Below are 23,409 nucleotides of genomic sequence, written 5' to 3'. Positions count from 1 at the left end.
TTTTTCTGACTTCCTGAATATCTCACAAAGTAAACCCTGAAATCACTCAAGTATAGAACTTCACGATGGTGCCATATGTTCTAATGATCTGTGGGGTGAAAACCTGAGGGCACTCAGTAGGAGATGCACGTCTAGGATACTGTAATGTCCTCCCCACCCCCCACACCTTTTATCACAATCACAACGCCCTCCTCTGCGAGCCACGGCCGTTTCCTAACAGCTTGCTCAGGGCAGCGGTATCAGACGATGAGCTAGAAGGCCACGTATCCTCCATAATTCTGTGGCAAAAACACACTTGATGATGGAAGCAGAGAAACGCTGAAATCCGGGACAAGAAGACTCCCTGCCCCGACTGGCACTGAGCCCATAACTCTAACCTCCCTTTAACCAATCCAGTCACCAGACAAAAGGAGGCAGAAACCGCAGTAAGACAACACGCCTCAATCATTACGGCAGCAGCCACGCTGATTCAAACCCACTCACCTCCAAACATACGCGATACAGTGCTCACCCCAATGCCTGGTTTCTAATAAAGGCAAGTGTATATTTTACTTCTATTTTTGATAGCTTTATTTCTGAGTTGACTTTATTTAAAGTTGTAGGATATTCTCAAAAGAATGCTAGTGGCATGATCTTGCCTTTTGGAGGAAGAAGAATGGGATACACACACACACACACACACATATGTATGTCAGATAAAAGCTCCGATTACAAAATGCCTTTAGGTAATAAAACATGTTTGAAGTTAATGAAAGTAAACCAAGCATCCCCTTAGTGTAGACCTTCACTGCAGATCTTTCATTTTCTTTCTCACATTAGACAAGTTACTTAATTACAGAGCTATTTCAGGAATAGTTAAGCACGCCCCTTCCAGGAGCAGCGAAGTAGTTTATGTGGTCATCTGTGAGAAGTTGTAACTGGAATGTATTATTTCTTGGATGCTTAACCTTTGGGTAGGCAAGAAACAAACGTGATGGCATCTATTGCATGTAGGACTATTCAGCTGCACCCAGTATCCAGCCAACGACAAGAGTACGTGTGTCTTTCCCAGGTATAGAGCACAGGCCACCCAAGCCCTAAACCCAGTTTATCATTTAGAAATTTATCATCATATAACAGGCATTTCTTTTAAAAAGAGCAATATGGTGGGACAGTTAATTGCCATGTTGAACTTGACCAACTAAAACACAAAACTGCACCGACATACCCTGAGGACTCGTCGACGAGGACCGTTAGGGCACAGCACTAATGAAGTTGTCACAAGTGGTTCAGTGAGACTTAAACATGGTGAAATCCCTGCAGAAAGCACACTTCATTCGAATGGTCTGAGAAGCACCAACCCGCAGCCTAATGTTAGGGGAGCAAACATAACTCAAAGAAGATTGGACAGAAAAGTGAAGAGTTCCAGGCATTCCATTACTAGGTTTGGAAACGAAGCCTGACCTACGTGTGGACCTGTCCTTGGTCACAGAACTGGGCTTCACCCACGAAGGCAGCTTGGTCTCCCAGCGAGGCGCGTGGCCTGCACCCCGTCATCCAGACACACAGAAGCAGTGCACTCCTATTCAAAGAATACATTTCCCATAAAGCAAATGGTATCTTTGTATATAAAGGAACACCATCCCATCCGCTGAAAGTTTATCCTGCACCTTTGTGTTCATCTGACTGCGATAAATTTAACTTTGATAACATAAATTGGTAGCCCCTCACACCAGCTTTTATTTCAGCCTGAGGCACAGAGGAATTGAATTTCGGTTTTATTTTGTATGATGTGGTTTTATTTCACAAGCACGCCCTCACTTTCAAGTTTTATCAGTAGCCTTAAAGGCAAGTGTTTTTAAAAAAAACAACTGTCCCTGGCTTAATGGATATAGCCTTCTGTTTCTCCAGCTATATCATAGTTTTCTGCCTCTGGCCATTTGTATTCAAATAAGACACAGATGATGATAGTTACAAAGGCAGGTGAGGCTACATTTCCTTCCTTGAGAGCACAGAGGAGGGCACAGTCCCAAGTGATGGGCGAGTATCACAGACTGAGGTCTGCTGCACGTGTGAAAGCCACACTGGTTTCAAAGACTTGGAATGGAGAAACATGTGAACTATCTCATTAATAATTCTGATGTTGATTCCATGTTGATACCATTTTGGATATCTGGCTTAAATAGAATAGGTCATTAAAATTAATTGCACTTGCTTATTTTCCTTTTCCCTACTGTGGTCCTTAAAATATGTAAAGCAGAGAAGTGTCTGACGCGGTATTTCCAGGGAACAGCGCGGCTACGGACACCGAGGGAAGTGTGTGAGGGACGCGGTGTGGCCTGCGGCCAGCCATCGGGTCCAGGCAAGGAAAGTCAGAAATACCTCGATGGACCTTAGAGTGTGGGGAGACCATGGCAGTCGGGGTGACAGGAAGGGGTGCTGAATGCTGGGCACGCGTGCTCTTATCTGCTAGCCACAGATTCCATGATGCTCGCTGTCACAGCGCGGAAGCTGAGAAGTACGACGGTCTTCCCAAAGTAACAGGACCCTAAGTGGTAGGTTTTGGAGGGTTCAAACACACGTCTGTGTGACTCTAGAACCTGGCTATTTTAGCAAAAGAAGAAAATCTCAGTCGATAAAGCTGCTTTCTGCTTCACTGCCTTACACGAATGCTTCTGTTCCAGGACGCTGTTCCTTCCACCTACCAGCCACTAGCCTGCTCGCGTGCTCCTTATTTTCAAGCTGCAGCTCTAACTCACATGACTGGGACATTCTCTGAAGTTGCTACAATTGATGCCACCAGCCTCAGGGGTCACAGATGTATATCTGCGTCAGGTGTGTGACTCCTGTCCGCTGTAGTTCCGTGAAGGCAGAGACTGTATCTCATTTCTACTGTGCTCTTCACGAAAGCTAATAGCACCTAATAAAGAGACCACACAATTTATTAACTGGGAACACAGGGGGTAGGCGGGTCTCACTGTATTCGATCAGCTGGATGATAACAACACAAAACCTTGGTAGGAGAAATAAGGAAATTTCCTTTTGTTTGAAACGTGTGTCCCGGTGTCTGTAAGTAATGTATATGCTGGACTGAGGCCCAATTTTGATTAGCTGGGAACCAAATGTAAGATTTGCACAGCTGAAGATTTTTGGATGAAATTCATGGGTAATTACACTTGGAAACTATTGCAAGAAATATACAATATAGGTATAAAAATATTTTTATTCTGCTTTTTAATTTTGTCCAAACTTGCTGCCTAATCTGTAATTGAGCTGCTCTACAGAGAAAAGGCATACTAAATCTGCAAAACAGGTTTGCTTTAATGAAAAGAAAATGCCTGAAACATCAGCTTTCTTCCTTCCGAACTAACGTGTTTTTAGAATAACAATGTGGCTACTTTTCTCCACCAAAGCCAAAATCACCACCAGCCATCAGACTGCTGCTTTCATCATCTTCTCCAACTGGGCTGCCATTCTTTCCTCCAAAATCTAAACATGCCAATTTGTGCTTCCATTGTAATAATTGATGAGCCCCCGGCAGTGCCTGCTGGCACACGCTAGCTCTTATCCTTATGAGGTACCCAATAAAATGCAGTCTCCCGCCCAGAGCTGCCGTCCGGACAGAAGACATGCTAAGTAAGCATGTACGCTGGAGGCTGCTCCCCGCGTTCCTCACTTGGGAGGGTGCACTGCACTGCGTGCCTCTTCCCAGACCATGCTGGGGGCACACAGACAGGATAGCATAGTGGCTAGAACAGCAGTTACAACACTACTGACACTTTGGAGCAAATGATTATTCATTGTGAGGGGCTGTCTTGTGCCTTGGAGGAGGTTTAGCAGCATCCCTGGCCTCCACCCCCCCCACCCCCATTCCAGGAGCGGTTCTCCAAGTGGTGACAAGGAGACATCCCCAGGTATTGCAAAGGTCTCCGGAGGGGGGTGGGTTTCTATCCTCATTGAGAAGCGCTAGGTTGGAACACAAACTCTGGCATCAGAGGGGCCGGGTTAGAACTCCAGCGTCTTATTTCTGCAGCTGCGTGACCTGAAGCAACTGAGTTAGTCTCAGGATGTAACTTTGCTGCTGAGTAAAACGGGGAAGGAAACAGTGCTTTGCTCGGGTAGTTGTGCTGATTAAATAAATGAGCAGCGTGCCCGGCATGGAGTATGCACTGTGAGATCTAACTGCTGCTGTTATTGTTATATTACAATGAAATCGTAAGTATTGGTCTGGAGTTTGCAGCTAAATGGTTTGTCCACTGGACAAGATGCTTAACGACCTTCTCTCATGGATAAACTGGAGGGCGATGGCTAAGAGTTCAGGTTCTCAAATCAGACGCCTGGGTGGGAGCCTGGGGCCAAACTTCCCAGCTCTGTGGCCACCAACAGAGGGCGGGAGGTGCCTAAACCTTGGGTTGTGACTCCAGGAAACCTGGAGAGTGACGCCAATTCCACAGGGTTCCCGTGAGCGTTCCCTGAGTTGATGCAGATAAAACCTTAGCAGAGCACTTAATAACGCCGTCAATACATGGTAGCCTGGTATTACAATGAGTCTCTCCAGCTTTCAAAGTACGTGTAACTATAAAAGAGGGGAAACCAGACATTTAAAAGAGTAGCCTCCTCGGAGTAGGGAGAAAAAAACAAAGGAGACCAATTCATTTGCATTTACACTTGAGGTCTAGCGTGCCCTGGAGTGAATGCCCCAGGTGGCCTATTTACCTGGACAGCTGTAAAGGATAAGGGCCATTTGAATGGGGGCTCTGAGCGGCTTCGGAGCATGACCCAGGTGGGCTACACCCTTTGAGGACAGGTGAGCACTGTGAAGACGGTGAAGATGAATTCCATCACTGCCAGTCAGACAAGGGAGGTCCCCAATCAGGCCAGCAGGGCACAGAGCTCTCAGCTTTCTGCCCGTCTTACTCTCCAGCTGGAAGCGACACCAAGGGCTCTCCCCCCGCCCCATCTGTACTGCACTGCCAGCCACTAGCATAGTGACAGTGACACAGCAGGTACACTATAATATCTCTGACTGGTGAGTTCAGACCCAGTGTTCCAAGCCCTGCCGGAATCTCCGGTAGACGCCAAGCACGCAGAGTAGGCTCATCTATAAGAAAAGGTCCTGAAGTCCTCTTGGGGGGACCGTCCATAGCTGTCATCCTTTACAGGCTACTTATCTCCCGTCCTTAGCGGCCAGAGCGACCCATGATCATTTGTCACTTGGGACAGACAAAACCATCATTTTCATCAATGGTGACTCCAAGGAATGTCAGGAAAGTGGAGATGGCCCAATGGTCACGTGCATCCAAGACCTGCCCCTTCCTCCTTAATATCTGAGCCACACCACAAAGGGGCTGAGTTCACAGCAAAGTTCCAGACTTCACTCTACTGATGGTGGCACCAAACATCTGTGGAAACCCGCTGGTAACATCCAGGAGTTCCAGAATACACACATTCACCACTCGCGGCCTGGCGGGGGATTTTCAGTGGAAATTGTCAGAATGGCTCAGGAATGATTCTGGAAGCATGTCCCTTGGAAGGTGACTGGAAGCTTGAGAAACAATGACGGCCAGCATTAGTGTTGAGCTGGGAGCCCCTGGGCAGACCATCCTGAGGGACGATGGTGATAAACTGCACCTGGGATAAGGGACAGTTACACTGAGGACTTCTGTTCTCAGGGTGACCAACGTGGGACAGTGACAGACCTTTCACTCTATACTCAACACATTCGAGATTTGTTAGAGAGAAACGTGGCTCAGAAATTAAACTCACAGAAATCAGATCATCTTCTTAGAGTTGTTTGCTGCTCTGCGGACCCACGGTTGGGGTTGCTGAGCCAGAAAGGACAGGAACCCAGCTAGCCTTTTGTAGCAGCTAAAGTGCTCAAATAAAACACCGGCTTTTAGAGCTCGGAGCTGTTTTTAGTACCATCTGTGCAAGGCAGCTTCTTTTCTCTCGGCTTGCCACCCTGCCCCAGCATCACAAAGTAATCCTACAGGGCAGGACACGATGGAGAGCCTGGTGTGCCTTACATACAGTGAGAGCCGTGCAGTTAGCACGCTGTATTGTTCAGGTGGAAATGCCACAGAGAATGTGTTCGAAATATGTTTTGCTTTGGAGATGCATGCCAGATGGAATAAAGATGGGACGGCCAACACACGTGGAGGCCGAGTGATTTCCGTACCACCTGTGCACGTTTCCAGCCGTCAGGTTGTTCTGACTGTCATCGGAGACCCGCATAATCAGAAATGAATGTTTCCTTTTAAAGATGGGAAACTCACACAATCAGCGAGGGGAACAGAGAGGTTGAAAAAGTACAGTAGTGCATTCCAGTGTACAATGTGACCATCCTCATCTAGAATCCTGCTCTGAGTAGTGTTTACACCACTTTTTGTGCCAGCAAGGGGGTAGGTCATCATTTAGGCATCTGCCGAGACTGCAGGTCACGTGGCTTTAGGTATGAAGTGTGTGTCATTCCCATAACCACGGGGTTTCCATTTATCAGATCTGAAATGTATAGGGGAAATCCCAAGGCGACATTCCTTAGCTTCAGCTAAGAAAGACTATGCTGCACTTATAGGAATGTATACCACACACACACGCGCGCACACACACAAAACACACCACACAAACACACCACACACCCACACACCACATACATACACCACACGACACTATACACACACACCAAACAACACACACACAACACATGCAACACACAACACACACAACGCATGCCATAACACACACAGCACACACACACCCTACACAAACACACACACACACCACACCACACACACATACACTCATAACACAAACACCACAATCATGCATACACCACACACACACACACACACACACACGCAGAGGGTGGCACGCAAGGCACACTTGGAGGAAAGGAAGACTTATACAGTCCAACGTGCAGACGAATGATCTGTATTACATAAGCCACTGACACAAAGGAAATGTGCTGGGGAAGGTTGGACAGCAAAGCCAATAAAAACTGCATGACAGTCACCAGGCTAGAAATTTACAGGCACTGCTGTTACTTCATTTGCATTTTTCCTATCACAAAATCCATTAAAAAGGGAGCCAAGAAGAATCTTTGCCTATAAAAATAATCTTAATGAAAACAAGACCATTGGGCTTGACTTCATTCCAATGTAAAGATATCAGAGGCATTTATGGGCTGACTTGTGGAAAAAATCCATTCTTGGAAAGCTCATTAATAACATGCATGGTTTTAACAAGCATGTCCATCCCCAAATGAGCATTATCAACATTTTATAAGAGGGAATAAATAGATAATGCCTAATTAATGTCTTCAGACATAGTAAAGCCATCAAAACCGAAGTACACATACCTGATACTTAGGGATTTCTATTCCAGTACAAATCACTTACTGAGAGAGATAAAAGAAAAAAAGAAACTTAGCTTGACATACATTAGCGGTCTGTTTGATACAAGAAAAATGTGTATCGCAGGGTTAGGCAAAACCCATTTCATTTTTTGAAAACACATTTCATTTTATTGGTTAATATTAACTTCTATCGGTATAAAGACGCAGTCATACATTATCACTTCACCATTTGGTTTAATTCATAGCAGCTCAGTGAGATTAAAATGTGGCCAACTGCTATTAAATGTAGGCACATCCCTCAGATAATAAATTATACTGAGCAAGAGAATGTGCCGTTCGATACTCAAACAGAATTGCATGGGAGCCCTGGTTTCAAAAGCAAGAGTTCAACTTGATGAACGACTCCACTTGCAGACCAAGCGCTGGTCCTACAGCCGGACCTCGCTCAGGCCGAGCGTCTCCGTGGCTGGGTGGCGGGTGGGCGCAGCGCAGGTCCATCCATCGGACGGCGGCGCCAAGCAGCCGTGGGTCCGAGCTCAGCGGAAGGTGGGCCCCGTCTCTCCCAGCTGGTAGTCGACGTGCCCGTGAAAGCCAATAAAAATCCCCGATGGTCAGAGTGCTTTGTCCCTTCCCCACTCTGAGTGACAGTAACAAAGTGGACAGCAGGCTTGGGATGCAAACCTATCTTGAGAATGGCGCGGGGCCAAAACATGCCGGGGACTTGGGAAGTTCTGCATTTAGGGAAGGAGGTCATGTGCACGAGCCAGGATGCAGAGCGCAGAGGAGGGCGTGGGCGTTCGGGTCCACCACCAACTCTGCAGGAGCCTCTGGGTGGCTTTCACCTCCAGTGAGCGGGCCAGCGCCTGGCCAGAGCCTGGGGGATGGAACTGAGATGGAACCCCACTGCTGTCGGAACACGTCTGGAGCATGTATTGGGAAGCCCACGTATTTTTCCAGAAAATCAGTCATGAGACAAATTTTATGTTTCTTTACTGCTTGGATTTCTAACCTTGCACATGGATGGTGATCTGATTTTATTTTTTTAATGGCCACAGAGGTACTCTGGGTTGTTAGGTCTGGGGTTTGTTTTATTGTTCACTATATAATTTTTGCTAGGGAGCAAAACTAGTAAATATCATTTTTAAGGAAACTAACACCTAAGTACCTTTCTAACATAATCACAATACCAATAACGGTTGTAAATCTAATAATGGTAAAGACCATAGTGTGTAGACCCTAGGACTTGGCTGCTTGGGTCCAGCCAAGCTTTAGGTCACTAGTTTGTGACCCAAAACAAGATGCGCTACCCTCTCTGTGACTTAGTTTCCTCATCTGTAAAACAGGGGTGATAGTATTCCCCTCATGGAGGTCTGAGAAGTCAGAGTTTCTGTACATAAAGCACGAGTTCAGGGACCAGCGCGATGTAAATACTCCAGAAGTAAACACTCCAAAACCTGTAGCGCCCAATGAAAGCCGTTACTCAAACAAATACATGCCCAGGAGTGGGCACAGCTGCACTACTCAAAATGGCCAAAAGGTAGAAACACCCCGAATGCCGATCAGCAGATGAATGGATGAAGGCTGTGGTATACAGAATACTATTCGGTCATAAAAGCAATGAAGGGTGGAAGAGTCACAAAAGCACAATGAGTGAAAGAATTTGGCACCAATGGTTACATGTGGAATTAGCTGTTTATACAAAATGTCTAGAACAGGTCAATCCAAAGAGACAGGAAGCAGAGTGGTGACTGGTGTGAAGAGAAGAAGTCGGGAGTAATCACTTCTTGGGTCCTGGGTCTTATTTTAAGGTGATGGCGATATTCTGGAATGAGATAAATGTGATTTTGTACAACATCGTGAATGTGCTCGATGCCAGTTAATTGTTCACTTAAAAATGGTGAATTCTGTGTTTTGTGAATTTCACCTGGTGAAATATTTAGACAATATTCATAACAACAAAGAAGAAAAGTCAGCTGCTGATAAATTACTTCTCCCCCACCCTGGTCCCGTGGGTAGGGAGCTCACTCCCTCATAAGGGTGGTTGGGTGTAGGGAGAGATCTCTGGGCTGGATGGATGTAAGCTCATTCTCAATTCAACCTTCCCTCAACTAGCAGAGTTGGTAAGTTCCCTACGTCTCTCTTCACCTCATTTACTGACACGTACAACAGGGATGCAAATGGCATTGGGACAGTGTATAGTGAGGATTAAACAATGAAGTAATCTACAGTGAGTCTAGCACAATGGCCAGCACACAGTAGGTGCTTACCAGGACAAACACACACTGAGCTTAACAGATCTAAGTGTTGACAGTGACTTTGGGGGTGCTATAGGAGAGAAGAAGAAGAGGGGCATGTGTTGAAGTTCTGAATTTTCTAGTGGTCAGGTTTTGTCATTAACTAACTATCAACTCAATTGTTAACTCTGATGACCTTTGAACCAATGGCCTCCTCCCAAAACTTGATTCTAGCTCTCCCTCTTTGGCCACACAGGAATGTCATCCTCGGCTGAGGACACCCTTCGACAACAATGACTACTCGAAGAGGCAAGAAACAGAAACCTGGATAAGCACATCATTTATTATTAATAAAACACTGCATTCCCATTTCCATACTTTTTGAAGGTGCCTTCCTTCCACCACCAACAAAATAGTAAACCTTTAACAGTAAAAATGTCCTCTTCTCCTCACCTGCTAACAGAGCAGTTACGATAAAGATCACTAAGAGATTCCTGGTATGGAAATCACAGAAGCGGTGTGGGGGGGGCCTCCCTTTAAAAAACAGGCCAAGGAAGGAGGCAAGGGCCCTCTTTCTCAGTGTGCTGCATCTCTTCTCTGTATTGTCCTTCGGACACTTCACCTGTGTATATGGTCCTCTTGGGGTCACAATGGCCTTGGAGGGCCGACATCCCTCCACAGCAGCTCTAACAGTTTATCACACCTGTTTCCCCAACCTTCAGAACAAGCGATGGCCCCAAATGAAGAGTAACGGTTGTCAGAAAGCCAGACGCGGGTTGATGGTCTTTCCTGATTGATAGGACATGGCTATTGCTTCCTGGGCATCTGTCTGGGATCACAGGCCGCCCTTTCTGTGAGGACTCCCGAGCCCACCTCTTCCTTTGTGTGACGCTCACGCATGCCCCCTCTGAGCAATCTCCCAACCATCAGCTGCTTCCACACCGTATTTACTGGTTTTACTTTTGTTTAAGATGACGTGTGCTTGAGCTTCAGTGATTAGCCACTGCTTTTAGTTATTTATCAATAAAACACTTAAGACCCCTTCATTCTCTATTGCCAAAGGGCTCATGGCATCTCTGCACAACCTGTCCACTCCCCGCGGTCCTGGGCGTCACAGCTATGTCTTGCTCTCACTCCAGGATAAACGAGCTTAAAACATTTTTAGAGATGTTCACACATTCAGTCATTCACTCAGGAAATATTTACTGAGTATTAAATTAGTATATGCGTTAACGTGGAGTACAGGTAAGATCATAGATGGTGTGGAAAACAAGTATAGAGATTTTGGAATTAGAAGGACCTAGACTTGAATCCTGGCTTTGCCATTTTCGTGTCATATGACAAAGGAGAACTTTACTTCTTTGAACCTCAAGCTCCTTGCTTATTATACGGGGCTGATTATATCTACCTTCTCAGGATGTTGCAGGATATAGAAATGCATGAAAGTAAAGCACTTAAGTACGTATTTTCCATATTCCCTCTGTGAACGTGTGAATTGTTTTTTCCAAATAACTTCTAGATTTCAGTTAGAATTCATAAATACATTTTCACACAATTTGTTTGTTGCAAGTCAAGTCACCCAAATGATTATGCATATTGACCAAAACTATAATTCGCCCTGTTTATTTATTATAGCTTTGGCTATTTTATAACATCAATCTTCAAGTTACATATCTATCTATTCCTCTCATGCATTGCTAGTAAAATCAGAATTTAATTCTCTATGATCCAATTCAAATCAAATAAATGTACTAGAAACCATTTGGGACTCATTCCCCTAGATATTTCACTTTTGTTTTCTTACAGTAAAAAGAACATAAAGTATGCAGTAAATTTCTTAGCTCTGCCTCTGAAAAGCTACATGATCATGAACGTGGTATTTAAACCCACCGTGCCTCAGTTTCCTCATCTTTAAAATCACTAGATTAATTGGGGTGGTCACGCCATATGGTCCACAAATGTCTAATCAGTATGTTGTACACCTGAAACTAATACAATATTGTATGTCAACAGTGATTGAAAAATAGATTTTAAAAAATCAAATAAAATATATTTGATTATACTTTGCCTCACTAATTCATATATTTCTTTTAAAATGAGGTTTTATGTATATGAAAGTGCTTTATAAACATGAAGAAAAAGCAGTTATCAATACTATTTTTGCTATTTTTTCTTGATTATCCTTGGATTTTAGTGGTAAATAAATGAACACCATTCTCCTAAGAATATTTTACAATAGTATTTATGTTTGAAATTGACAAAAAAGTTCACTGTAACCGATTAACTTGAAAAAATTCCAGGTATTTTTTTATTCTATAGATGATTCTAGCTCAATTGCCTTTATTTCCATAGTGAGTTAATCACATAATTACAAACTCATAGATCATTTTATGCAAAAATATTGTTCCACAGATTAGGTCCCTGTCATTTACCATTATCATTTCTTTTCAAAACATATCAAATCTTACTATCTGTTAACACCTGCCTCAGTGTATACCATTTCATTCCACTCAAATGAACATTATGAATAACTGCAAAGGTCTAATCAGGAAAAAGAAATTAAAAACTCATTGTCAAATCCAGCCATGAGTGTCTGCCACGATCAAGGCCAGTATAACAGCAACAAACTATGGTAAAGTTTTAGAACTCCTAGGGAACAGGCTTACGTGGGGTAACTCCTGCTTCATAAGCCGGGACTTCCTATGACCTTTCCCTGTCGTTGTTTCATGTCCGTTGTGATCTTGCCTTCCCACAGGGATGAAGAAATAAGCTGTTCGACTAGACATTGTTCCCTACACACTCTGTGCTTAGTCCCTTTCCCCTCCCACCCCATCGAGTCCATGAACATGACTGACCCTGAGAGGGCAGAAGCCTGACCATAAATGATAACTATTAGGCTGGTGCAAAAGTAATTCTTTTTTTTTGCAATTATTTTCAGCCTTTTAAACCACAATCACTTTTGCACCAACCTAATACCAATTCAGAGAAAAATATTTAAGACTGAAACACAGACTCATTTAAGTGTTAGGAAGCTCTGCCCATCCCCCCCTTATACATGCGTAACACACTCATACTGTAATTATAGATGAGGGCCAACTGGAACTTTGTAATTTCTAGGCTGTAATCATGCCAGACTAAGTCCCTCCCCAAACAGAATGTCTCTGAAGCCACCAGAAGGCCCATGAGGACGGGACGGTGACAGCACAAAGCCTGGCTGAAGTCACTTGATGCATGTACTAAGCAAGTACCGCTTGGTGTGGCTGCAGTGATGAACTGTGTATGATGCTGCTGCAGCCAGAGGGATGCTGGGAACACCCTGCCAACCACCTCGTTTCCCAGACAAGGACCCTCGGGCCAGGGCAGGCGATATATCGCAGAGCGCGCGCAGAAGGCTCTGACTCCAGCCCTCTGTACTTCCTGTGCCTTCACGTCCATGCTGCCCAGGTCTTTCTTTCCCAGTCTCTGTGACTGTCACCTAGTGATGCACGTGGTCGGCAGCCCACCAAAAATTAAGCATGTGACTCCTGATAACTAGAAAAACAAAGGACTGATAGTATCTCTCTCCCTTTAGAAGCATGTCTTATGGAAAATAGAGATTGAATTCTTGCCCAGAATTCCTGTTTTTGGCCTGTGAGGGAATAATCAGGTTTAAAATTTATAGAAGTATCTAGTACATTGTTGTGATGACTCTAAAAACGTGGCACAGAATTTTCTATTAATTTAAGGGATTTACTGGAGATGGGAATTATAGTACATATATAATCAAGGTATGGTAATTAAAAGACAAAAAATGGAACACTGTATAACAAAAAACTGAGGAAAAGTATGTGCCATCAGAAAGGGTATTTTAAAACTATTGTGAAGATATACAGATTGATATAGTCAACTAATAATTATGAAAAAATACTGATAAAAAAGTAACTCATTGATATTAGTATATAAAATAGTGATTAGTGCTTAATACATTAGCACGTAATAAGTATATTTAAGATAGATATGCAAATACATTTAAAATACTTGGTACTAAAACAACACTGATTTTTACCCTTTGGGGTTAATTTTAAATAAAGACCTTAAAATTCAAAACTGTTTTAATATGCAAAGTACTTCATTCCTGCTTATTTCGAATCATAATGAAAATAAAATGTATGAAGCTCCCTGGTGATGCCCCAGATTGTATAATCCTACAAAAGACATTAACAGAAGCTCTAAAACATAATTAAATTTTAGAGTGCTAGTAATGTCACCATAAGGCCCATGTAAGCTATTATCTATATTAATAAAAATTAAATTCTGACTATATCTATATCTGGCTAATAATATACCTGCTTTGAAGGTCATTCGCATTTCCTTACTTAAGAATATTTCTCCTCTGTTCTCATAAATTAAATTGCTTAATCGTAAAGGGGAAAACCCAAATTGCTTCCCTTACGTCTCCATGTCCTTTTAGTCCCTGTGAAAGGAGCTGAAGAGCCTCCACACTTTGGGGCAGAGCGAGCTCTCGGCGGGCGCCCCTCTACCCTTCCTGCCTTCTCCTCATGAGAAAGGCAGGTCCTGTAACCTCTGTCCTGCTCTCTCTTTCTTTAACCGCTGTGGGCTGGGCTCAGCTTGGTTCTAACCCTCCTACACCAAGCAGAGAGGGCAGGGCCTACCAGAGACAGGCGCAGCTTGGTCATTTCCCTCTTGTGCCAACATCTGTGCCTGTAGCTGGTTTGGCTGAATCAAGGCAGACTTCCTGGGCCAGGTCACCATCAGTTCTGAGTTGGGTGCTTTGGTCCAAGCCAAATCTATTACTTCTGTTACAGCCAAGACCCTGCGCTCTGGGCGTTACTGAGCCACCATCAATAAAACCTCCAGTGGTGTTTAGTTGCTTACTTCCCTTTTCAACTGATAAGAATCTGGGCCAGAGGCATGGAGAGACTGACAAGACCTTCACACGGCAAGAAATCCCACTGCCCAACTGCCATATTGAATTTTTCAGCCAAATGCCATTCTAATGTGCAATGCCAAGAACTAACGTAGCCCCCAAACTTTCTGCAAACCCCTCTCCTTTCCCTGCCCACTCTTCACATACATGCTTGGCTGACAGCTTGACACAGGAAGAAAATAGACATTATTTAAACAGAGTTACAGAAGAAACAAATGCCTGGAAACAAATGAGTGTTTTCTGATCATCCTCTAAGAATCCCGGTGTGTTCTTTGTCTCTCTCCCACTTGGCTGCATCTCACAGTCTTCCTTCCATCACTGAGCTCACACCTCAGCTTCTAGCTCTCCGCCCGCTCGACCCCGGGGCTTGGTGGCATCTCGGAGTGCACGTTTACCCCTCACTCAGAAATCCCACTCCTGGTCAGTGAAACGGTCTTTCAGATTATGGTCCTGAAAAGGACAATGTCTTTTTCTATTAGTTTTTCCCCCTGGGAAACCTGACATGCCCCAAACACCGCCCTAGCTTGGGAAAATGTCAAGGTCCTAGGTTTTCCCTAGCTCCCAGCATTGCCCAGTGACCAGAATTATGTAGAAAACATGTGCTCCCTCAAAACTGTGATTTTCGGTTTGGAAAACTAAGTAAAAATTAGAGTGACAGTGGGGTTGGGGGTGGCCGAAACACGCTGGGCCAGATTGGAAATCGGAAGTACGAACATGTGGGGACAGGAAGGCAGCCTTGTGGGCTTGGCAGTGATGGAGCAGCAGCACCTGGGATCTACAGGGTCTTCATATGCACGTAACGCTCTCTGTCATGTGCACTCTCCTTCAATCTGCGCACGAAACACAAATGAGACTGGGTCGCCCTTGGTTAACAGGGGAGGACATCTGGGCAGCTGAACAGACAGCTAACCTCGATGACCTGAATATTCCACATCTTGCCAGCTGGTGCTCGCACATCTGGATAATTGTGACCCACCTGCCACACTGGGCTCAAGAGAGAATGGGGCATGTTGTCTGTCCAATATCCATTCAGAGACCCACCTCTCCTGCTCTGGGTGACTCTGGGGCATGGGCTGTCAGTTTACATGTCTGACACATGGCCCAGAGCAGTCAGTACTCCATGTCCTGGTCAAACCTTCAGAGCTCTTCTTGGTGTTTAATTTAGACGCTGGAGAGAAAGAGGGTAATTCTCAAATTCATTTGAGTTGGGTTGTTCTAACTTACAACTGAGAAGCCTATTACTACACACATCTCCCTATTCCTCCAACAGTGGACAGTGGTGTCCCAATCACCTAGATTATTTCCGCCTGTACACTCATCTCTCTTCCCGTCCTGAGAGATGAGTGTACTTACCCACTTCAACTCAACACTCTACTTCACGGTTCTCTGGTTACTCCGATGCCGATGAATGACGTTTCCTGTGGACCATTCCACCATCTGCCCCATACCTAACACTCACTCCTCTTACACACCCCTGAGCTTTCACCAGTGGGCTGCTCCGAGCTCAGCTCTGCTCACCTCATCCTAGGGGCAAATGGGACACTAAGTAATAGGATACGTCAACATTTATGATCGATGCACAGTATTTTAACCCTCCAGCACAGCACATTCAAGGCAGTCGGCTTAGGCTCCTGGAGTGGGTGGGAGGCGTGCTGAGGCAAGACCACATAGGAGCAACTAACAAGGAAGTGAATGTTAAGGAGAGGCGCACATAATGGGACGGGGGGGGGGGGGCAATTAGTGAGGGCAGGATGACAGTGCCAAGCACATGCAACTCAATATTTTCTTGACCTAAAAGAGAAATCATGGCATGTCTTGTGCTGCACAAGCAGAAGCACAAAATTTCGACTTCGTTCTGTACCAATGAAGGTCCATCGACACAATTCAGCCTGCATTACAGGAAGGCCTTGATATGGGAAATGAACTTGAGCGGCAAGAGATCGAAGGCAGAGGGAGTAATTAGGAGCTGACTGCAGCGGCCCTGGAGATAAACACGGGTCTGAGGACTGGACAGTGGCAGAAGGGCCACAGGAAAATGAAGCAGAGAGACAATGTTTTTGCAAACGTGTCCGTAAGCTTAAAGAGTTTGTGGGTAAGCGAACAGCATGAAGCACTTACACTTTTTACAAAAATGCACCTTTGCTGCAATAATTTGAATTACAGGACAGCATAAAACCATTACTGTGAGAGGTGAAAGTGTATAACTTCCTTGGTGTACGTGGATAACTGTACATATGTGCACTTAAGCATATACACATAAAACATACACACACAGACACACACAGGCATTCTTACGTTCTGAACAAACAGCAAGGGCCTAATCACCCCTGTTTTGCAAACATAATTGTCCTGTCATAGAAAGATACATGGCTTTCCCAGCAGTAGCAATTTTCTCCTGTTTATTGACTAACAAAAACGTTACACACAGAGACACAGCAGTATCCGTCAGCGGCTTGACTCTCTGTGGGATGTCAGATTCCCCCATGTATTTTGATAAAGCAGTGATGTGTTCTTTTAGTGTTATTGGCCCTTCCAGGTAAAATGACATTTCTGATATAGAAGAGGTGGCCACGGTTGACACCTGCCAGCATTTAATTTCATCCGCCATTGTTTCCACTGTCTTATGCACACCCTTATACGTGAAGCAATGTAGCAGTGACTTGCTTATGTTGTAACTATGTATAAGTGTCCATGCAATAAAAAACACACTAGCTTCTAGGTAGTTTAGCCTCTGGGGCCAGGCTACCTGAATGAGAATGCTGGTTCCACGTCCTACTGAGCTAAGTAATCTTGGGCACGTTACTAAAATTCCTCACCTCTTTTTTCAAAGGAAATAACAAGATCTATAATATACTTACGGTTATCATACACTGTGAATAAATAATATGTCTTATATGTGTGTGTATGAACATATATAAATTTCTTAGAATAGTCCTTTAGTGCTTATATTTTAAGCATTAAATAATGTTGTTACTCTTTTCTGTATTATTATTATTATTATTATTATTATTATTATTGTTATTACTACAGTTTGCTGTATGACCTTGGGCAAGTAAAGATAATATGATAACTAGTTATTTTCCATGGGCAAGACTCTAGGTTTAATGGCCTCTTTTACAGAGGATTTCTCTCTAGGTTAATTAACAAAGGCTTGGTGACATAGCATTGAAAATAATTGGTGACATAAGGGCAAGAAATACAGCCTTCTAGATGAGAAAGACTCTGCCTTTCAGAGACATACAGTTTAGAAGGAAAAAGACATGAGGATAGATTCTTCTAATAAAGAACAACGTAGTAATAGCGGGAACGTAAGACACAGTGGTCAACCTGATTCAGCCTCCTGTGTGCGGTGGTGTTAAAGAGAACAGGTTTGGGAGTCTCGTGGGAATGGTCTAAACCTCAAACCTACCACTTATGAGATATGCAGCCTCGGGCAGCGACCTCGCGCCTCTGAACCTGGCAGTGTAGTGATGGACCTTGCGGCCGAGAACTGAAGCCAGGCTGCCCGTGGATCATGTACTCGGCAGCTGTTTGACCTCGGACATGCTCCTTAACCTCTTGGGATCCTCGTTCGTTAAATGGCGCTAGTATTAGCTACTTCTTGCGGTTTGTGTTGATGCCTGAGTGAGCTAACAGAGATAAAGACGAAGATGCAATCAGCACATAGTAGGTATTCAAATCATGTTAGCGTGATCGGCATTAAAACAGATTCCTCCTGAAATAAAGTGTTGACAGAGGCCCAGCAATTAAAAACAAGAGAAAGAAGCCCCTACATGCTCTGTGTAGGTGCTAGATCCTTCTGGAAGGACTTGCCCATGGGGACCCTCCAAAAGGCCTGCCGCCATTAGCAAAACTGCTAAGAACGGCATTTCTACGTTTCCTCAGGGAGAGCTGGCAGTTCGTCCCACTCCACAGTCCCACCCACCCCTCGGCCATCGGTAAATGGGGAGCTCACCCCACCTGTACCCAGGGTGGGACTCACGATCTAGACTGAGAAAGCCTGAATTCAAATCCCAGTTCTGTCACCTGCTTGCTTTGTGACGAGGGACAAGTCATTTCCATCTCGGAGGCGTCGGTGTTTGTCTATAAAACAGGGTGACGCCGCTCTGCTCTTGGTGTCATTTCCCCTACTATTCCTTGCTTATCTACTACACACCAGTTCACTAAGCTATGACCCTCAAAAGTACAGGGGACCAGGAGAAAATGAAAGAAAGATGACGTTTTGCATGAGGCCCCCAGGCTGGGTTTAACTGGCCCTCCACCAGTTTCAGAGAAGAGTTCCCTCAACCTGCCTTAGCCCTCAACACACACTCAGCACTGCCATTTTCAGAGCAGAAAATGAGAGCTCAACCCACAAGACACTGAGAGCACGGAGCAAAACATATGCCGATAGGACTCATCTAAGTATCAAACCCAAGTAAACTCAGTGTTTATTTATAGCAGGAGGTGTTTTACACTCAGAGAGACAAGCTCCAAATCGGATTCCGAATTCAATTCAAAGAGCGAGGGTGAGAGGATAAATAAGCTGCAGGATAAGGTGCTGCGAGATGAGAGCTTACGGAATTTGAGTGAAAGGAACTGAGGAGAGAATGAGAACATAATTGGGATGAATAAATCCAGCCCTTTAAGGAAGATGCAGTTAAATGGGGCAGCGACAACATTCTCCGAAGCCCTGGCGGCTAGGGAGGAGAAAACAGATTCCGCACGCAAGTCCCATTAGCATCACGTCCGTTGGTCTGTGCGTCAGTGTGCCCTCGCTCATTGCGACGTATGCACAGCTGTCCAGTGCCGCACCCTCATCAAAACGCAACGGGCCACAACAGGAGATAAGGGCCTGCTCTCGCTCTCTCTCTAAAAGGTGAAAATGCACAGGAAAAAGGACCTTCTTCCAAAAAACGTCCCTCCCTTCCCTGGCTTACACCTCCCTTCCCCCTGATCTCACCAAGGTCACAGGGCATTTTGACATTTGCAGCACTAAGCAGAGCTGCGAATTATGGAATTATGGATTTCAGAACCCAAACCAAATCAAAACAGGAGCAAATGTCCCTTCATCATCTCTCCACCCAGTCACTGAGTGGCTGTCTGAGGATCTCGCATCAGTGTTACATTCCACAAGCATGATTTTCCTTTTGCGCAGTCTGCAGACCTGTTACAGGAGCGGTGACAACTCATGTGTGTTTTAAATCTACATTTAGTGTCTTTAAGTCACGTGGATTTCCAAGATACTTCATTGTACTGGTTAAACATTTCTTAGACGGTAGCAATCAGTTCCAATTGTCACTTTGTTTGCTTTGCTACTCTCATAATAGACTTGATTTCACTTCTATTAATACTTTCTGGATTGATCAAGAACTGCAAACGTTTATGCTTACACTTATATAAGAAACACTTTCGGGTAGCTGCACCTGGATTTGAAGGGCGGACTCCCCAGGCTGCTCAGGTTCACCTGTGCCCAGCAGGGAGGCTGTTACGGAGCCCACAGAGGCAGACCCACACCAGGGTCCCCCCAAGGGGGATTAACCCTCATTCTGTCTATGCCATTGTTTTGGGACAGTTGCTGTCTGATCCTCTGACTTTGAGCTGGGGAATCTGGCTTCACTTGATCCTTTAGGATAAGTTACCAGGTGGAAATCCAAGTGAACTTATATGGACAGTCAATCGTGTCCAAGCTGCAGAGCCAAAAAGATTTTTATCCAGAGAAAGAAGGGAAAAGGACGTGGGCCTCACGGCGCAGGACTCAGGAAATTCTACTTATCGCTGTAACGAATTTTAAACTTTCATCAAGGATACAAGTGCAAGGAAAATTACCAATTAATAACGCTAATATTAGAAAAGCAAAGCAAAACAAACTAGCGAAAAGCTTTGCCACTAATTGAATCACATAAACAAAAGAGCAACAGGGTAGGCAGACCATTAATTAGTTTGTCTGACCATCTGACCATCCATCCATCATCCATCCACCCACCCACTTACTCATCCCTCCCTCGCTCCCTCCCTTTCTCCAACAGTTATCAACACGAGGCTATGGGGCTACACTTGGAATTGTAGACCCCAGCCTAACAGGCGAGACATGAGTTAAAATCCTACTGTGACTTTCCATTAAACTCAAAAAATGTATATACATGAACTTATGTCAGCCAATAAGGCCCTATGTGACCTGTCCTATCAGCCTCTACAATCTCTATTTCTGCCACTTTCCCTCCCTTACCACCCTGGCTTTACTGGCCTTCCTTCTCTTCCTCCAACGTAATACTGAGCCTCCCGCAGGGTCCCCTTTCGATGAGTGACCATCACAAAATGGGCAGCTGCGTGTGACTCAGTCCCTGGCATCCCGTCACCTTCTCAGAGAGGACTTTCCTCACCAACATATCAAATATTGTCACCACCTCCCACGGTCATGCTCCACGTGTACTTTCATCACGTGTGCTTTACTTTCATCACCATAGCATTGCTCGTTACCTGACAGTGTAACACACACTTGTAACGTGCTGCCTTTCTTACTAGAATGTAAGCTACATGAGGCGGTAATTTTTATCTATTTTATTCACAGAGCATATTCTCTGAGATAATGGTCCCTGGTATTAAGTAGTCATTGGAAAACTACTTGATGAAATAAAAAAAAAAAAAAGAGCACCCAAATACATATAAAATGACAATGCCATGAAGGAAATATAAATGGTTCGACGTATCCAGGAAGAGGCAGAAAAGGGTTTCCTGAGGAGTGGCATCCACACTTAATCCCATACGTTTGTTTCGCAGATAGAATATGTACATCAATTTCACCCTCCGTTGCCTAAAGCCTAGAAAGATCAACTACAAATAAATCAACTTATACATAAATTAAATTGGTTAGTTAAATTAAAACTGACTGCTGAACTAAATTAAGAGAAAAAGAATCAACAGGGAGCCCTACCCCAGGTGAGTGGTCGCTGTGCAGCATCCCTAGGCCGATGGTCTGTAGACCGAGCACAGCCCCTCTGGCCCATCAGAGACCAGCCCTGTGAGTGGTGAGACAAGCACTTAAGCACCTATTTAAACCTGAGCTCCCTGATACATGACCAAAGCTACTTAGGAATGATCTCCCAATGACCAACATTCTTTCTTAGCTAACTGCTGTGATTCTTGACGAGTTCTCCTCTTTGTTATACAAGCACAACACTGATTTCAACAGCGGGTGAGGATGCTTAAGCACGATGCTAAGAGGCTACGAAAAGGGCGGTCAGCTAGTGGGTTAATGGGAGAGAAAAACACCGAGAGAGACAAGGATGGGTGAGCAAGTGTGAGAAAACCATGGAAGGAGAGCTGAGGGTCCCATGGTCCTCCTGACAAATGGACCCCAACATTCATTTCCTGCACCATTTCCTACTCAGTGTTGGATGGGTCACCAGGAACCAGAATGGAACGGACTCATCAGTTATACCGAACAGACAGGTTTGTCAAAGGAAACACTTTCCTCCAAAATAAATTCCAGCCGTGCCGTTTGTAAATGGATTATCCCCTGAGATTAGTGGATTGATAAAAAGGCAGAAAAGAGGATGACAGGCCAGGGGTATGAGTGAACTCCTTCCTGCCCGTAGCGAGGCCCTCGGAGAGCACGAGAAGCAAAAGTCCGCCAGGCTGCTGGCCTTCCAGCCACCACAGCTCCGAGGCCAGGTACCTCAAATAACACCAGGGCCACCGCATGGTGCCCTCCTAGGGGTCCATCCGTCAAAACACTGGGCCAGGGATCCGTGTCTCAACTGTAATCGACTGGAAGGCAGGAGAGGAGCTTGTCCTCAAAGGCTCTCTGTAAATCCTTCACCATAAACGAGTACACCCATATCTGTCTGTGAAGGTGGACCCGTGTGGGCCCCTCTCCGAGTTGACGAGACTCCCAGGGACCTTCAGTAAACTGCTGTCAGTGATCCCCTTCAAAAGCCCAGGGGAAACTAAACTGAAAACCAATGGGAAACCTTGCCAGACTCTGGTAGACACTGGAGCTATGCTTTCAACTTTAAATCCCAGTCTAATAGGACAACAAATCCTTCCAAGTGGACGACAGGTTTCCATGGTGGGGGTATCTAATAAAATTCGAAGAAGCTTTTTTGTCAACCAGTAAGAAAGCTTCTGGGACCTTTCACTGCAAAACACTCCTTTTGTTGTGATTCAGTTCCAGTCTAATCTAGTAAGTAGAAATCTCCTTTTCAAATAAAAAAGGCTGATGTGTTTACCTCCCCTGGACCTCACCTTAGAATGTCCTGATCAATGGAAATCTGGTCTTTATGTTCCTTTCGATTTGTTCGTGACATAGGAGAGGGAGAATTTCAGCAAACGTCCCCCAGTTTAATGGAAGTGTCCAAAACTCTGTGGGCTACTTGTAACACTGACTTTGGGAGAATAAAAAGTGCAGAGCCCCTCAAAATTCAAACAGACATAACTAAACCCCTCCCCAAACTGCCTGCTATGCATTCCAGCCTGAGTCCCCACAGGCCTCGCTCCCGCAGCAGACGACCTGACCACCCAGGGCTAATCAGTTCTCGTACCAGCCCCTCAACACACCTCTCAGGCCCGTCCGGAAACCTAATGTGTCGGATGCCCATTCGTCCAGGGCTTGAGAGCTGTAACAAAACACTTATTCCCCACTTCCAGGTTTGTCCAAACCCAAACCCTTTTTTGTCACCAGCAGTGAATCACCTTGAGTCTGTTCAGACTTTCCAACATTCCATTGGACCCCCAAGGCCAATATTTACCTTTACTTGGGAGGATCCACAATATACCTGGACAGCCATGGCTCACGGGATCACAGGGGACCCTCCTTGTTTCTCCCATGTTCTCCACCAAGATTTAAGACCGCCCCACTGCCCACCCCCAGCAAACTGACTCTCCAAATATGCAGGCAACCTCCTGCTCTGTTCAATTATCAAAGAGTCTTCTAT

The 23,409-nt window shown here is 44.9% G+C and overlaps 1 protein-coding gene across 7 annotated transcripts in view; it reads right to left on the bottom strand.

Moving 5' to 3' along the window:
* Positions 1-23,409, bottom strand: part of CNTN4 (contactin 4) — a 769,881-nt gene that overhangs the window by 469,899 nt on the left and 276,573 nt on the right. The window lies entirely within an intron of this gene.

This window comes from Rhinolophus sinicus, chromosome 5 (assembly GCF_057876585.1).
Source record: "Rhinolophus sinicus isolate RSI-liver-muscle chromosome 5, RSI-T2T, whole genome shotgun sequence".
Classification (NCBI taxonomy): Eukaryota; Metazoa; Chordata; class Mammalia; order Chiroptera; family Rhinolophidae; genus Rhinolophus; species Rhinolophus sinicus.
This window is presented reverse-complemented; position numbering and strand designations above follow the sequence as displayed.